The 18,353-nt window shown below is 35.2% G+C and overlaps 1 protein-coding gene across 4 annotated transcripts in view; it reads right to left on the minus strand.

Annotated features, from left to right (window-relative positions):
• Positions 1-18,353, minus strand: part of RICTOR (RPTOR independent companion of MTOR complex 2) — a 123,806-nt gene that overhangs the window by 98,610 nt on the left and 6,843 nt on the right. The window contains exon 3 of one of the 4 annotated variants that reach the window (XM_032415166.1): positions 17,749-17,790. The exons of the other annotated variants lie outside the window; for them this stretch is intronic. The gene's annotated coding sequence lies outside the window, so the exon portion shown is untranslated. The remainder of the gene's footprint in view (positions 1-17,748; positions 17,791-18,353) is intronic. 4 annotated transcript variants of the gene reach the window in all.

Genomic DNA, 18,353 nt, shown 5'->3' on the forward strand with positions numbered 1-18,353 from the left:
ACGTCGGGGTCCATGCTCAGCAGAGTCTGCTTCTCTCTCTCCCTCTGCCCCTCCACACCACTCATGCTCTCTCTCTTCCTCTGTCTCAAATAAATAAGTAAAATCTTTAAAAAAAAAAAAAAAAAAAAAGGTCTGCCTAACTTACAAGGTTGACCCTTGGCTGGGATCTAGAAACAATTATGGGGAGGGTTTCCACCACCCTATCTGATGAGAGTAGCTCACTGGGCCTAAACTACTTATACAAACAATATGGTTTATGCTGAATACCAGATTTCCTTCTGTGAGTCTGGAATTTTGTTACCTGCCAGGTGAAAGATGCCTACTTGACAAGTCCTCATTAAAGAACCTGAGGAAGGGCGCCTATGTGGCTCAGTTGCTTAAGCGTCTGCCTTCGGCTTGGGTCATGATCCCAGGGTCCTGGGATCGAGCCCTGCATCGGGCTCTCTGCTCGGCGGGGAGCCTGCTTCTCCCTCTCCCTCTGCCTGCCACTCTGCCTACTTGTGCTGTCTCTCTATGTCAAATAAATAAATAAAGTCTTAAAAAAAAAAACCTGGGGACTGAGCCTCTAACAAACTCCCTGTTGGACATATTTCACTTGTTCTCACAATTTGTTGCTGGCCACCAGGAGAAGACACTAGAAGCTTGCACCTGGTTTCCCCTAACTTTACCCAATGTACCTTTTCCCTTTGCTGATTTTGCTTTGTATCCTTTTCCCATAAGGAGCCCTAGCAAATTATCAAACCTGGGGTGATCTTGGGGCCCTCCAATACAACATTAAAGTTTGAGAAGCACTGCTCTAGAGCTTAAATGTAGGACTTAAAGACTATGGTTCATTCTTGGGCCAGTGCAAGACAAGAAATCCATCTTGTACGGGGCACCTGGGTGGCTCAGTCGGTTAAGCGTCTGCCTTCAGCTCAGGTCATGATCCAGAGTCCTGGGATTGAGCCCCTCGTCAGGCTCTCTGCTCAGTGGGGAGTCTGCTCCCTGTGCCCAACCCTCTGCTCATGCTCACACATTCTCTCTCTCAAGTAAATAAATAAAATCTCTAGGGAAAAAAAAAAGAAATCCATCTTGTACAAAATCAGACCTTAGCGAAGACTACTCTCCTAGGAAAAAGTGTGAATTGGAAGAACATGCATCGGACAGAAGTAGATAGCAAAGAAAAATACTTCTGGGTAAAGCTGAAAACAAAACAAATAAAAAAAGATTTCCCTGAGATTTTGAAGCCACTGTACAAGGCTTTGGAACTTAGATGTATGTACTCTTTTGCATGGTCCAAAAAAATCCAACATGAGAATTTTAATTTAAAGTAGCCCCTTGTTGAATATACAACGGGAAAAAATCTCTTCAACAAACGGTGTTGGGAAGACTAGACAGCTACATGCGGAAGAATGAAAACGAACCACTTTGTTTCACCATACACAAAAATAAAGTCAAAATGGATTAAAGACCTAAATGTGAGACCTGAAATAATAAAACTCCTTGATTTAGGAGTTTAGAGCACAGGCAGTAATGTCTCTGACACTGGCCACAGCAATATTTTTCTAGATATGTCTTCTGAGGCAAGGGAAATAAAAGCAAAATAAACTATTGGGACTACATCAAAATAAAATGTTTCTAGGAGTGTCTGGGTGGTGCAGTTGGTTAAGCATCTGACTCTTGGTTAGCTCAGATCATGATCTCGGGGTTGTGGGATCGAGCCCCACATTGGGCTCTGCGCTCAGCATGGAATCTGCTTAAGACTCTCTCTCCCTCTGTCCTTCCCCTCCCCCATTCTCTCTTTATATATATAAAATAAATAAAATAAATCTTAAAAAAAAAATAAAGTGTTCCTACACAGCAAAGGAAATAATCAACAAAACTGGAAGGCAACATTTGCAAATGGCATATCCAATAAAGGGTTAGTGTCCAAAATATATAAAGAACTGGTACAACTCAACATCAAAAAACCAAATAATCCAATTAAAAAATAGAAGAGACAAACTCATTTTTCCAAAGACATGCACATGAAAAGATGCTCAAAATCACTTATCATCAGGGAAATGCAAATCAAAACTATAATGAGGTATCACCTTACATCTGTCAAAATGCATAAAATCAACAACACAAGAAAAAAACAAGTGGTGGAGAGGATGTGGAGAAAATGAAACCCTCTTACATTGTTAGTGGGAATGCAAACTGATGCATCCACCAAGGAAAATAGTATGGAGGTTCCTCAAAAAAATTAAAAATAGTACTATCCTATGATCCAGTAATCACACTACTGATTATTTACTCAGAATATGCAAAAACACTAATTCAAAGGGATACATACACCCCTATGTTTACTGCAGCATTATTTACAATAGCCAAACTACGGAAGCAGCCCAAGTATCCATCGATAAGTGAATGGAAGAAGATGTGTGGGGGGGGGGTGTGTGTGTGTGTGTATAATGGGATATATATATGTATATATAATGGAATATTCAGCCATAAAAAATGAAATCTTGCCATTTGCAACATGGATAGAGCTAGAAAGTATAATACTAAGCAAAGTAAGAGAAAGAAATATACCATATGATCTCATTCATTTGTAGAATTTTTAAGATTTTATTTATTTGACAGAGAGAGATAGAGGGAGCGAGCAGCACGAGCAGGGGGAGTGTCAGGCAGAGGGACAGAGAGAAGCAGGTTCCCTGCAGAGCACGGAGTCCAATGCGGGGCTCAATCCCAGGACCCTGGGATCATGACCTGAGCTGAAGGCAGATGCCCAGCCGACTGAGCCACCCAGGCACCCCTCATATGTAGGATTTAAGAAACAAAACAAATGAGTAAAAAAAAAAAAGGAGGAAAAAAAAGAAAGACAGACAGAGACAAACCAAGAAAGAGACTCTTAATTATAGAGAACAAACTGATGGTTGCCAAAGGGGAAGCAGGATGGGATGATGGTGATTAAAGAGTACACTTATCATGATGAATAAAATAAAATAAAATATTTTAATTAAAAAAAAAAAATAAGTAGCCCCTGGCCTACCATACCCGCAGGCAGTAGACAAAGCAAACTCAACCATCAACCAGCCCCCATAACACCCTTAGCCTGGGTAACCTAACAAATTTAAAGTGCACAAGCAAAAATCACAAACACAGAAGGAAACATGAAAATAAGCCATTATAAACAGAAACAATAAACAAAACAATCTAAAAAGACTTGAAATATTAGAATTATCATATATATATACAAGCAATAAAAAAATAATGTTTTACATATCTAAGGCAGTGGGGGGGGAGGGGACTTGGCAAACTTGTTCCATAAAGGGTCAGACTGTAAGTATTTTAGGCTTTGAAGACCATCCAATCTCTGTCACAACTACTTAACTTAGCAGCTGCAGCACCAAAGCTGTCATAGACAATGCTTAGATGAGCATGGCTATGTCATGCAGCATTTGAAAGCCCTATCTGCCAGATTTGCAAGCCGTAACTTACAAACCTCCTCCAATTTAAGAAAAGGAAGGAACGAAAATATAAGATTCAAGAGAGCACTTATTTAAAAAATTACAAACATCCACGCAGAATTTCTTGAAATAATTATCATGATTAAAACAAAAACTCGGCGCCTGGGTGGCTCAGTTGGTTAAGCGTCTGCCTTCGAGTCAGGTCATGATCCCAGGGTCCTGGGATCAAGTCACACATCAGGCTCTCTGCTCAGCAGGGAGCCTGCTTCTCCCTCTGCCTGCTGCTCCCGCTGCTTGTGCTCTCTTTCTGTCGAATAAATAAAATCTTTAAATAAATAAATAAATAAATAAAATAAAATAAAAACTCAATGATCAAATAAACACAGCTGAGGGGAGAATTAATTAACTGAAAGACATATTCTGAAAATATTATATAGAATGCGGCCCACAAGAGAATAGGAGAGGAAATACATGAAAGAGCTTAAAAAAACAAGAAAGATAATGAGAAAGCCTAACATACATTTAATATGAATTCCTAAAAGAAAGAAAAATGCAGGAGATGCGATACTCAAAAAGTCAAATACCAAGAATTTTTTGGAATTGTTCAGACATGAAATACTCAGGATCAGGATGCCCAATAAATCCCAAAGTAGGATGCGAATAAACACGTAAACTTATTTTATTAAAAATGTTTAAGGGGCGCCTGGGTGGCTCAGTCGTTAAGCGTCTGCCTTCGGCTCAGGTCATGATCCCAGGGTCCTGGGATCGAGCCCGGCATGGGGCTCCCTGCTCCACGGGAAGCCTGCTTCTCCCTCTCCCACTCCCCCTGCTTGTGTTCCCTCTCTCACTATGTCTCTGTCAAATAAATAAATAAAATCTTTAAAAAAATGTTTTAAAACTAAGCAAAAAATTGTTAATACAGACAGAAAAGACAAATTATCCAGAAATAAAAGCAATTTGATGGACAATTTGCTTTTTTTTACACATTAAAAACATAAATAAAAATAATCAAAAGTGTATGAATCTTGTATGAATCCTTATTCAAAATGGTATCTGTAAAAAATGGTATCTGTAAGACAATCAGGAAAATCTGAACATTAGCTGAATATTAGATGAGATAAAGAAATTACTGTTACTTAGTTGTGTTAATGGTATTGTAGTTATAGATTTTAAAAGTCCTTAGCCCTTAGAGATACATACTGATGTTATCTACAAATGAAACATTATATGCCTGGGATTTGTTTTAAAATTATCCATGAGGTGGAGAGGAGGATATACAGCTGAAATAAGATTGTTTATAATGGTTGAAGTGGGGTGAGAAATACATGAGGGTTCCTATACTTTTTTCTCTAGTCTATATTTAATAATTTTCATAATACAGTATACAATGAATCGTAGATCACTACATCAAAAACTAATGATGTATTATAGGGTGACTAACATAACATTAAAAAAAAAAAAAGGCTGATAATCCCAGTGCTGACAAAAGTATGACTCAGGAGCAACTCTTAGATATTGCTCCTATGAGGATATAGATACAGAAGATACATAGACATATACAGATAAATAAATATATATAATATAAGCAGTGATTCTATTACACCAAGTTATATAACCCAGAGAAACTTAGGTAGGAGTACCATAATTCATGTATAAGACCATGTTTATAATTATTTATAATAGCAAAAAATTACAAACAACCCAAATGTCCATGATCAAAAGAATGGATAAATAAAAACATTTGCCCTCTAGATTTTTACCTAAGCACTTGCCAGATACTATTTAATATTTAAAATAACCTTGCAAGATGCACAATATTATATCCCTTCCCACATATAAGAAAATTTAGGCTCAGAAAATTAAATAGTATGTCAGATATTTCCCTGCAATATTATGGAGCAAGAATTTGAATCTAGATCTCCCCTGCTACAAACACAGTTTTCATTTCACAGTAATAATTAGGAATGTATATTTTCAAAAAAGAAACAATATGCTAATCTAAGCAAAATAACTTAAATTGGTATTATAAAAAATATACAGTACTATAAAAGTAAACAGTAGTTAATTCAGACCTGTACAAATTACCAATAAGGTTGGAAATAATTTGCAATTCCTATTTTATGTGTATAAATGTGTGTAAACATACAATAATAAAAACAATGGGCGGTGTTTCTGACTGGTTTATCTCAAACAACCTGCTTAATATTATCGTAAGTCTCCTCAAAGCACAGTAACAGTTGATCTACCTTCAGTATATACAGAGCCCTTTTCTTTTTAAAAAAGTCTCACTACATTAAGTCATCTCTAAAGTGTCTGCCAACTAACTCTAGGTGCTTATTCAGCTTCAGCATTAAGCTTCCACACCAGTAAACTTCAACGACAGTAGTTCATAACCCATGAAGCCTTTCTTTAGTGCAGAGCCTGGCTTACTAAAAATGCTCAGTTCAGATCAAGGGATAAATATCAAATGAAGAAATAACATTACTAGTTAAGAATCACAAGCATGCTGCTACTTCTAGTGATTAAACTTCCATAGCATAAGAGTGTTCAATTGGAGTGTTAGGATTCCATTCAAATACTTTCATCTACCAAATTTTTTTTTTTTTTAAAGATTTTATTTATTTATCTGAGAGAGAGAATGGGAGACAGAGCATGAGAGGGTAAGGGTCAGAGGGAGAAGCAGACCCCCCGCTGAGCAGGGAGCCCGATGTGGGACTCGATCCCGGGACTCCAGAATCATGACCTGAGCCGAAGGCAGTTGCTTAACCAACTGAGCCACCCAGGCGCCCTACCAAATATTTTTTAAAGGCAGATCACTAGTCAAAATTTTTCATAATATTTCTCTTATTTAGTTTATTTTAGGCTATTACAATGTCCTTGCTGCACTTAACTAATACTCTCTCCAGGAAATATTAACAGAAAAAAACAATAATACAATTTAATAAACAGTTAACTCCTCCTTCTTTAATTGCTAAAAGTGCAAAACATCCCTCGATCAACAAACCAAACCCCATTTTAAAATTATATTTGTTATGGCAAAACAGGTTTCAAGTCTAGTGTCAACCCTAATATTGCCAGGAATACTACACTGAGGATTATGAAGCCTCAGTGATGCTCAGGGGAAAGAATGTCATGATCCCTGGGCAACCCCTGCCACAGCACACACATTCATTTGCCAACCTTAAAGTATGATTTTACTTTACCAAAGGCACAAATGTACTTATTCTATAATTTCTTTAAAACATATTCGGGACCCAGAAAAAATATTAAATAAATAAATGTTCACACACAGAGGTACTGGCTGGCTCATTCAGAAAAGCATACAACCCTTGAGCTTGGGGTCGTAAGTGCAAGCCCCACGCTGGATGTAAAGAGTATTATAAAATAATAACAATAATAATAATAATATTAATTGTTCATGCACAGAATTAACAAGCAAAATTTGGTAAAAAGTAAAAATGTTTAGCTTGAACAACCAGCTGAAACAGTTGAAAATCTAGATGCTAAAAGAGAACATATTGCAAGGACCTCATTTACTTTAAAAAGAAAGTACAATTTTAAAAATATATAAGTAGGGGCACCTGGGTGGCTCAGTCGTTAAGCGTCTGCCTTTGGCTCAGGTCATGATCCCAGGGTCCTGGGATTGAGCCCCACATTGGGCTCCCTGCTCAGAGGGAAGCCTGCTTCTCCCTCTCCCACTCCCCCTGCTTCTGTTCCCTCTCTCACTGTGTCTCTCTCTCTGTCAAATAAATAAATAAATAAATAAATAAATAAATAAATAAATAAATAATATAAGTACAAATTGTGATATTAAGATTTAAAAAAAAAAAAAGGATTTTCCCCAAAAATCTACCTGTAAGCTATTCTGCTTAGAACTCATATTCAGAATAAAAAAATTTTAAAAACACTAAAGAGAATAAAAGTAAAATTAACTTCTCCCACAAATAAAATTAATTGCTCCCATTCCTGCATTTTCCCCATTTCTTTATACTTTCTATGACAGATTCAACATCTAAATGAAAGCATCTAGCAACAGCAGCAGGAAAGTGAAATGAACAGAATCATATTTTACAGAGGTCAGGGAAGGCTAGTAACTCCCTTCTCAGCCTCCTGATTTGCCAATCAAGCTTATCTATCCAACCAGTCTACATTTTTTGAATGACAAGTAACTAATTTTAAGAGCAAGGTCTGATTTATCTTGTAACCTCAACCTTGAAACTTCAGAAAACTTAGCAGAATACTGTGCCTATTGTATATAGTCAGTAATTAACTGAATGAATAAATAAATTAATGAATATAGCATTTCAACTCATGGTCACAAAGAACTGTCATTAATGACAACTCAGACATTATTTGCTAACTCAAAATACTAAAGTGATTAGGTTTAGACACACATTGCTTACAAAGAAGTGACCTATTTTAATGCAACCATCCTTTCTACAATGTTGGTTTTGTGGCTTTCTCCTCTTGAATACTGAAGTCTCATGTGATTCAAAATGGATATAAAGTGAAAGTATTAATTCATTCACTTATTCATTCAATTAACATTGATTTAGTGACATGTGCCATGCACAGCCTTCTCCAGGAGCCTCAGTCCACTATCCACAGAACAACCAAGAGTTATCTTTCTAAATAATCAGATAATGTCACTCCCCTGCTTAACCTTCTAAAAGCTTCCCTTTGCAAGCATACCACAATCTCTAGTCTCATACTCTCCTCTCCCCCTCATTCATCAAGCACTAACCATTATTTGTTCTTTCCTTATCTCTGGGCCTGTGTACCATATTCTTCTACTTGGAAGTAGGCCTTCCCCCTATATCTTCACTTTATGCCATCTCGTTAGTCCTGAATCAACTAAGTATAATTGCCTCAGAGAAGCTTTCTCTGACAATCCCAACCACCACTCAACTCCCTTTCAAATATCTAATTGCACATTATTCAGAGCATTTATTACTACTTAACATTCTGTGTTCACATGTTTATTGTCTGCATTCTCCCCCACTAGAATATAATCTCAAGGACAGAGACACAAACTTTTTCACCACTGAATCACCAGGAAAGGAATGGTAACCTGCACATAGTAAAGGTCAATAAATATTTTTCAACTGTGTCTGAGGAAGGCAGACATGAACAAATTATCACAATGTTATAAGAAAGGTAACACAGAAAGTTTTATATAATATAAAAGCCCAAAGAAGGAAGATGCTGAACCCGCTGGGGATATTAAGATTAACTTATGTGGAAAACTTGTTGCTAGCTACAGTAAAGATTGGGAAACGATAGCACTAGAATGGAGAGAGTAGTTATGAAGCCAATGCACTCATCCAGGAAAATAAATGGGAGCCCAAATAAAGGCAGAAATAAAAATAATTGGGACGCCTGGGTGGCTCAGCCGGTTGAGCATCTAACTCTTATTTCGGCTCAGGTCATGATCTCAGGGTCATGAGATGGAGCCCCCAGTCAGGGTCCACACTCAGTGAAGAGTCTGACTGAGATTCTTTCCCCCTCCCTCCCCTTCTGCTCCCCCCACTATGCACTCTAAATAAATAAATACATAAATAAAATCTTAAAAAATAGTAATAAAAATAATAGATCTAACAGTTTTCAGAGATAAAATCATCATCAGACTGGGAGCAGATGTGATGTGTAGAATAAGGACAAGGAATGAGGCCAGGATGTCTCTTGGGTGTCTGCTTTGGCCCCATTAAAATACAGCTCTTAGCACCGATGAAATATATAGAAAGGTTTTTAGAACAATAATTATTAAGTTTGAAACACAGATATGTTGATATAAGTGACCATATATGGTCAAGATGTTGAGTAAGCAATCTGGAGCCCTCACACTAAAACATAAACTTGACAGTCACTTATTCTACCAATAAATACATAATGAAGTACCTACAATGTGATGTTCTAGGCACTAAGGATACAATGGTAAACAAAAAAAAAGTGTCTTCACAAAACTTATATTCTATGGAAACAAATAATAAATAATACTGTAATGGCAATAGTGACAAGGGCTATGGAAGAAAAAATATAAAAGAATGGAAAGTGAGGGAGATGGGGGCTACTTTAGATAGAATGATCAGAGAAAGCATCACTGATAAAGAGAATTAGACGAACTGAGAGAGCAAGCCTCCAAATACTGGTGGAAGAACAATTCAGACAGAATTTAACAGAGGTACAAAGGTTCTGGCTCTGAAAAGAGAGTATGAGTAGGAATGAATGGCAAGGAGGCTGTTTTGCCAAACAGAGTGAGTAAGAGGAAAAGAGTTAGGAAATGAGATTGTTATAGAAGGTACCAGGCATTAGATTACAATGGGAGTCATCACATATAGTGGCAGCATATTTCTTAGAAAAATTATCTTGTCATACACATCCCAGTATTTAATATGGTGCTGAGAATATAGCAGGTGCTCAATGAATTCTTTTCAGATCAACAGTGAATAAATCAATGAATTAATGAATTCCCATTATATATAACTACAATTAATATTTGACCAGTTCCCGAACTCCAATTCACCCCCAAAGGACAAATCAGATAGCAATTTAAAGGACTATATTATAAGCTTAAGCAATCTTCAGAAGCAGAATTTTTAAAATCTTTTTAACAGTGACATCACCACTAGAAAGTACATATCATTCCAAGGGGACTGCTTAAAGGAAATATCTACTTCAAAGTATATAATTTCTAGATTGTCTGCTAAAACAACACATCATTCGATAAACCCTTCACAAAATAATCAAAATATCATTTTAGACCAACCTCTGATCGTGTTGGACAGCCAACAGTTTACTACTTCAGCACTATTCTAGGAAAAATAATTTAAAATAGTTGGGGAAAAAAAATGATGTACCAATATGTACAAGAGCAATAAGTAATATAATCCTGAAAAACATAGTTCAAAATATAGATTTACTGCCTTTTGTCATTCCTAACTAATAGTATCAAACAAGCATTCACTCAGAATTCACCACTAAAACCAAGTATTTTTTGATAGCTAATAATCCATACTCAGTGAACTAAACAGTCTAGACTCAGAATCAGCAAGGATCTTCCAAAGTTATTACTACATTCCCACCTTCAGGGAATTCCAAACTCATTGTTTTCCATACTTCCAGAGTAGATGCATGAAAATTTAAAACATTTTGAATATTTAAAACAAAGTGATTATTTTTAAAATTATCAACACTTAAAAAATGCACTTCATCAGAAGCTTCTTTACCTTCAGTATAGTGAAAACTTGTTTCACTTTCACATTTACTCTTGCTCTTGCATATTGAAATAAGTAAAATGTTCTTTAGTCTACTAATCTATGCTAAGCCCATATTGCTAAGTTGCTTTCAAGTATTTAATCAATTTCCTATGCAATACTCAGTTCTAATTTCTTGGGGACAAATACCAAGAGATGAGCAGTGGAATCTTTTTCTATCAAAGCATCAACTCTCAGGGGGAAAAAAAAGCCCTAAAATCCAATGATTAAGTAAAAACAAAAACAAAAAAATCTTTAACAATTTTTATTTTAAATCAAGGAACATAAACCACTATCAAGTACAGCAAAAGACAAATGTAGTCCATTTCTATAGCATGTCCTTTTATATTAAAGAGTCACAAGAAGACTAGAAATAGAAAAAGCAGAAACCAATGAGAGAAATTGAGAAATACAGGGAAAGAGAGAAAAACAATCAAAGACACTTTATAACTATCAATGAGGTCTTAGACACTCTCACTTAATCTCATAAAGTTCTAATATGTCTACTAAAAAAATCAATCACATTACTTTATGACTCCCTCATATGTGAAACCTAAAGCAGGATTATACAAGAGTTCTAATGGTCCCTTTTGAGCTCTTAAGAAAGAGAATCATAAAAGACATTTAAACATTTATGCTCCTTCAAGGAGAAGCATTCTATTTTATACTCTAACAACTTTTCAACTTTGATAAATACTTAAAACTGTATGTTGTAAATCTAAAATATAAATGCACTGGTATTTCCACATGAGCATATTATTTGAGGACCAAGAAATGTTTATCATCCTCCCTTTTTTTTCTGTAGAAATACTAACCAATTTCAGTAATCATTCCACCAATTTAATTAGGTCAACACAAAACTTTTATTGGATTGGAATTCTAATTTTTCCAATTTTCTTTCTATACTGTAGCTTTGAGCAGTTTATTGTGATTGGATTATACTTTTCCTTTAAACAACCACTAAGAAAAAAAAAATTCACCTATCTAGATATGTTGACTACAACCTATTTAAGCAAAAGGTCAGGCTAAAGAGGCAAAAGACTGAGATATTCAGAAAATGATTTAAATTTTTTTTTTTAAAGATTTTATTTATTCATTTGACAGAGAGAGAGACACAGCAAGAGAGGGAACCCAAGCAGGGGGAGTGGGAGAGGGAGAAGCAGGCTTCCCGCGGAGCAGGGAGCCCGATGCGGGGCTCGATCCCAGGACCCTGGGATCATGACCAGAGTCGAAGACAGACGCTTAATGACTAAGCCACCCAGATGCCCCTGATTTAAATTTTTAAAATAAAGTTGGAATTAATGTCATTATTCCAAAACTTATCCACTCATATAAATCCACTGCCCATTCAAAAGGAAAGAATCCATCCACATCATGACATACCTGATATATATAAGCAGACTTAGATTAAAATAATTTTAACTCTACATACAACATGGTGATACAACATAACATTGGACGTATGAAGTTAGATACAAAAGAGTACATACTGTATGAGTGTATCATAGAAAGTTCAAAAACAGGTTAAACTAATCTATGGTATTAGAAGTCAAAATAGTGGTATCCTTCGTGTGGGAAAGTAGTGCCTGGAAGGAGACAGAATGGGAGCTTCTGAAGTATTGTATACTCTGGGTTCTGATTATCCATGTGTTCAATTTGTCAAAATGTATAGGACTATACAATTATGACAAACTTTTTTTGGATCTGTTTTCTTTAAATAAAAAATAATTTAATAACATTTACTGCTCTCACTTTATTATGCATTTTAACATGTAAAAAGAGAAGGTTTAACAACTCCACAGTTTTCAAGGCCCTCAGTAACTTACCCCTACCTCACAAATCCAATATGAATACTGAAATCTATATCCTTATTATTCCTCTCTCAGTAAAATGTTTAATGCCTTTATTCATGCTCAATTCCTCTTCATTTAACCACATCCTGCTCTTTCAAAGTTATAACATCCCACTTTCTTTTATTTTTTCCCAGCTCACACTTACCTTTCCCTTCTCTCATCTCCCTTGTTTTAAACAACCACTAAAGAACACCTAATATCTATAGGTATTAAGTATAGATATGTGACAAATTGTGCCAAAATTGTAATAAATATTTTACAAACATTTTATTCACTCCTCAAGTGTTATTTCCAGCTGAGATGAGAAAACATGCTCAGAAAAGGTAACTTGTCCAAACTCAAAAAACTTCCAAGAGGCAGGGTCAAGATTCAAATCCAGATCTGACTCTAAGGCCCATGCTCTTAGCTACAGAGCTAGACTATCTCTATCTTACGCAATTAGCATATTGTTTAATGTTATTTTGTCCATATTAGTCATATTTTATACCTTAATATCTATCTTTATATAATCCTACCATCCTTGCTATATACATATATACTAACTCCATCAAGTCATACCTCACCTACCTTGAACTATGCTATGAGGCAATGCTATCTGGAAAGCAACCAGGATATAAAAGTAAGCACACCAAAAAATGGCAATAAAGACTCAAAGTATGTATCATCACCAAGTTTATTCACTACAGATAACATATATTATTGACAGCAGGGGCCCTTAATTCTTCATAATCACAACCTATTTATATTTATTTTCCATATAATATTAACAAGTCCAGTTATATAGTTTCTATTTTATAGCACAGTAAAAGTAAAAAAAATAAAGGACTGCTAAATATAGGAATAATAGTTGCAATGTAAAGTGATAGTTGAGTATAAGAAAATAGCACATTAAGATCAAAAAGAGCAGTCCAATGTCACACAAGGTAGTAATAAATTGTCCTCCCCCTACCTCCAACAAAATAATCGACATTCATAATGACCCCAGCCAAAGAGAAAAAGTTAAAATGTAGTTGATATATTCTTCTCATTAAAGGAGAGAAATAAGTAATAGTTATAGAAATAATCATATCAAAAATGGCTAAAATGTACATTTCAGAGCTCAGCCAATAACCTGTTTCTTGAGGACTCCAAATCAACATTACTATAATATAGAGCACATTTAACCACTAATTATTCCAGCAATATGGCTTATCCTCTACTGTATTTGTTTTTAGAAAGATTACAAAGGGTTAAGTGCATGGGTTTTAGAATCAAAAACAGTGAATGGGATCTGAATCATCGTACCTCTCTCTTTTACTGCCAGTATGACCTTGGGCTAGTTAGGCTCCCTCTGGCCCCACTTTCTTCATCAGTTACATAAGGATATTAAAACATATTTTCTAGAAATGTAGGAAGACTAAATTAGATAATTTAAGTAATGTTTTTAACAGTTTCCAACATATAATAAAATTCAAAATATGGTAGCTGCTATTTTTTGTAATCAAAGACCATGTCTTCAACATCTAACAACCAGAACAATGCTAGACACATAGGCAGTACTCAGTAAGTAGTTGGTAACTGGCCTGTATGAGCAGAAAAGGGTAAGACTCTCTAATAGCACACACGGCAGTGTCCAATGTGAGTAAACCTACTACTTTTATTTGTAAATATTTATAAAATAAAAATATGAAAGAACTAGGATCAATTACTGAGAAATGATTCTTTTATTAAATTTTGGCTACTTTGATATAAGAATTTCATTAACAAACTTAGCTGCTCAGCAAAGAAACAAACAACTTTGAATAAGCTACCTATCAATGAAAGGTTTGAGTGATGATGGATGACATCTGTCAGATACTATAGAGAAGATCCCTGTTTTGAATGGTAGAGCTAATAAAATAACTTCTAAAGTAGCTTCCAAATATGCTTAAAAATAAACATAATATGTAGAGACACATACCTCTCCCAAATCCATTCATATTCAAGTATCCCAAGTGAACATTTACTTGCAATATAATTACTCATTTTAAAAATAATTACACTTTTTCTCTACAGTACCTTTAATACAGAAACAATTACTGATGTAAGTGAAAAATTTTTCCTAGGACTCAAAAATAAGTCTAAACTTTTTAAATAAAACAAAATAACTATCAGAAGAAACAATAACATAGCAAAAGGCAACCGCTACAGTTTATCCAAATTTTTTAACCTTCTCCTTTTTTATTTCCTTTTAAAGAGTAATCAGCATCGGGGCACGTGGGCGGCTCAGTCGTTAAGCGTCTGACTTTGGCTCAGGTCATGGTCCCAGAGTCCTGGGATCGAGCCCCGCACAGGGCTCCCTGCTCGGCGGGAAGCCTGCTTCTCCCTCTCCCACTCCCCCTGCCTATGTTCCCTCTCTCGTTGTGTCTCTGTCAAATAAATAAATAAAATCTTAAAAAAAAAAAAAAAAAAAAGAATAATCAGCATCTTTTTAAATGTCTTCCATTTCGCTAGGTAAAACAATACTATATATTTCTGTATTCAAAACAATGTTGAAACATGAACACGTAACACTGAATTCTCCCATGACAAAGGAGAAAAAGGTTATTTTAAGGTTCTTATTAAAATACACAAAGTGATTTAAACATTTTTAAGACTATACTAATCTAAAATTTAACTCATTAAAAAGTTGTAAAAACATGTTGAGAATTATTCTTACATGACATATGAAATCTTACATAAGAATTAATCTGACCTTTGTACCAAGTTATGCCATTCAAAAGTAACATTAGAAATTACAAGCTACAGCAATAAAATTAAAACACAAGTCATTCTAAATAAAGTAGAAAATAGCTATTTGTATTCAAATAGTCCATTATCATGATTTTATGCTAATCATGTGATAGATATGATTAAAAACTTATCCACAACACATGTGAATAAAACGTTCCACAGTATTCCACCAGCCACCTGGTCACACACAAACTGCCATATAGCTAAATGTTAAGAGTTCACAGCTCACCTACCTCCAACCACTGGAGTCTTCTCACTCTTTCTGCAACTCTATTCCCTTCAGTTTTTCTTTTTTCTTTTTTTTTTTCTTGGGGGAAGGGGCTGGTGGTGATGGTGGTGGTGTGGTGAAGGTTAGGGAGTATATTATACGGAATTATAAGTGGAGAAAAAACAGGGCAATTAAAAGTTTTAGTATATGAGGGATGAACATTAAGCATGGAAAGAATTAGCAATACTATCTTAAGATGTGACTTCTCGAAGTATGAAACTACAGATAAATATATATATGTGCACACATCTAAAAGGAGTTAAATACGCTTTTATCTGGCAAGCTGTTCCTTCTTAGTAACTAAAAGTAAATTACTTGGCAGTCTTCTTTGTTTACAGCTTCTGTGTCTCTTCACTCTTTATTCATTATAAGAAACACATGAAATTACAGTGGATTCTGAACAAGATCGCTAAAATCCCTGCAAGTGGCAATTGAACTCTCATTTTGCTGCTTTAATATAAGCAATAATTTCCCCAGTATACCCTTTACCCAAATAACTAGAGGGCTGGGTAGGTTGTCAGGATTTAGCAATGAAATATTCCATATTTTTCAGAATGATTTTTATTTCAAATATTCTATCTCACTGTGAGGCCACATGTTTAAATTCTGAGTTCAGAAAATATGGTCATTTTAGTGTGGAAAATAACAAAAACACTACCCATCTCATTTATAATCTCTATTTCCAAACTGCATACATCTTGAAGTAAGTTTGATAACAAATTTACAGAGCCCTTTGAACATGCAGTATTAATGAAGGGGAAAGGAAACACATATATTACAAAACAATGGAAGAAAAAAAATCATTTATACTTGGATTTGGAATAACAGCCAAGCATTTATATACTCATAGTCACAAGCACACAATTATTTCACAATATGCCTAAAAGCTCAGTCCAGTCCTGCATTACCTTTAAAGGCCAGAAGAGCCCTACTTTGAAATATAATTAATCCTCAATAATTACGAGTTATATAATCACCAATTTTCCTCAACATTACCTTCAAGTACTGAATAATATGCCAGAAGTGTTAGTTCACAAAATTAAGTTACGACTTTTTTTTAAAACACTGATTCCAAGTTCTATCTATTCAAATGCTACCCTTTAATGCAAAAGTCTGACAGGTGTCAAGACTTCTATGAGGTCTTCCCTCTAAGCCATTCCTTACCTATCTCCCTTTTTTTTTTTTTTTCTGAATGCCTTCAGTTTTTGATTCCTTTATAAGGACAATTGGCAGGTTCTTCTTATACTGCTATCTTACATTATGCCCTGATACAGGTATATCCCAAGATATGCCAGAAGCCAAGAATTGTGCCTTCCTGATTCACAATACTTACTAACCCAATTATATAATATATGGATCAAAAATATGCTGACATTAACAAACCACTATAAATCCAAATCTTCAAAATATTGGAGTAAAAAAATGGCAAAGTAATTAAAAGAGCCAAATTCTTGAAAATCCAGGTAATTAAAAAACTGTCTTCTGTCTTTCTTACTAAACTCAACTGACTCCATAAACAGGGTATGTTCGAAGCCTCGGCATATCCTCAAATTTATTTTATATAAATTTCATCATTACCAGGTACGTTGCTCAGTTTATGCAATCTGCCTGGCTCAAAGACTTTGTAAAAGTAATTTTAAGAATGTACTTAAGTTTAAATTCTCTTTCAATCCTATGACTTGGGATATATGTTATATTTATCTAGTTTTACACAATTATTTTCAGTTTAGTTTGGCATCTGTATAATTTTAGAAGTAAATTCATTGTAGAGATAAAATTTTAAAGTAGCTATTCAGCTTTAACCTGGCCACACTAACAAAAAAGCACAGATAATACAAAACAATGGATGATCCAAAAAGCATTAACAGTCAACTCTCAATTATTCGCATGTGGATTACCTAATATATATTTTAACCTATTTATGTTGGCTACTCTAACAGTATTTGCTCAGGAAATAAAAATTGATGCTAATAATTCACTTAAAAGAAAAGACACATCAATCTATTGTAGGGGAGGAAAGAATATAAAATCTTCCCAAGCCACATATAAATAATGCTATTTAGATTAAGTAATTTAGCACTCTTCCATCATTATTCACCTTTTTATTAAGTGCAGGTAAATGAGAGTGGACTGTATTTAGCTTGGTGATAGTCAGAGATACAGATACACAGGCATGCAAACCATTCACTCACCCCACTGTGCTTTTCACAGCCCTATTTTCAGTAGCCTGAGACCTGGGAGGGGGAGGAGGCAGCAAGTCACTGCAGATGATCACTTAAAAGGAAATTGAGAGTTGACTATAATTTACATTTAAGGTGCTATGAAATACCATCACTCCTACATGTATTCATTACTGTTTATGGGAATACTTCTCACAGTGATTTAACAAGGCTGTAATGCTTTCTTTTTAACCTTTCAATATCCCAGAAACATGGTGATAGCTGAGGATCACAGAGACGGAAGGTGACAGTGCTACACGTGTAACGGAGTATGCATTTTAGAGATCCAGGAAACCGAAGCACAGAGAGATTAAACAGTATGCCAACATCATCCTTAGATTAAGGAAGAGTAGAACTGAGTTCTCCAGATACCAACTTCAATGTTAGAGTCTCACAGTTTCTTCAACCAAAACTCCCCTCTTGGCTTCTGAGATCATAGTCTTGCTAGTTTTCTTCTCTTGGCCACCTTCTTCTCATTTTTGATTCTTATGCTATGACACTCTCATCAGCTCATCCTCTAGCCCTCAAATCTTTAGCTCTTTCTCCATTTACATTCTTCCCTGTCTCAACGCCCTATG

The sequence above is a fragment of the Phoca vitulina genome, unplaced genomic scaffold (assembly GCF_004348235.1).
Source record: "Phoca vitulina isolate PV1807 unplaced genomic scaffold, GSC_HSeal_1.0 scaffold17, whole genome shotgun sequence".
Classification (NCBI taxonomy): Eukaryota; Metazoa; Chordata; class Mammalia; order Carnivora; family Phocidae; genus Phoca; species Phoca vitulina.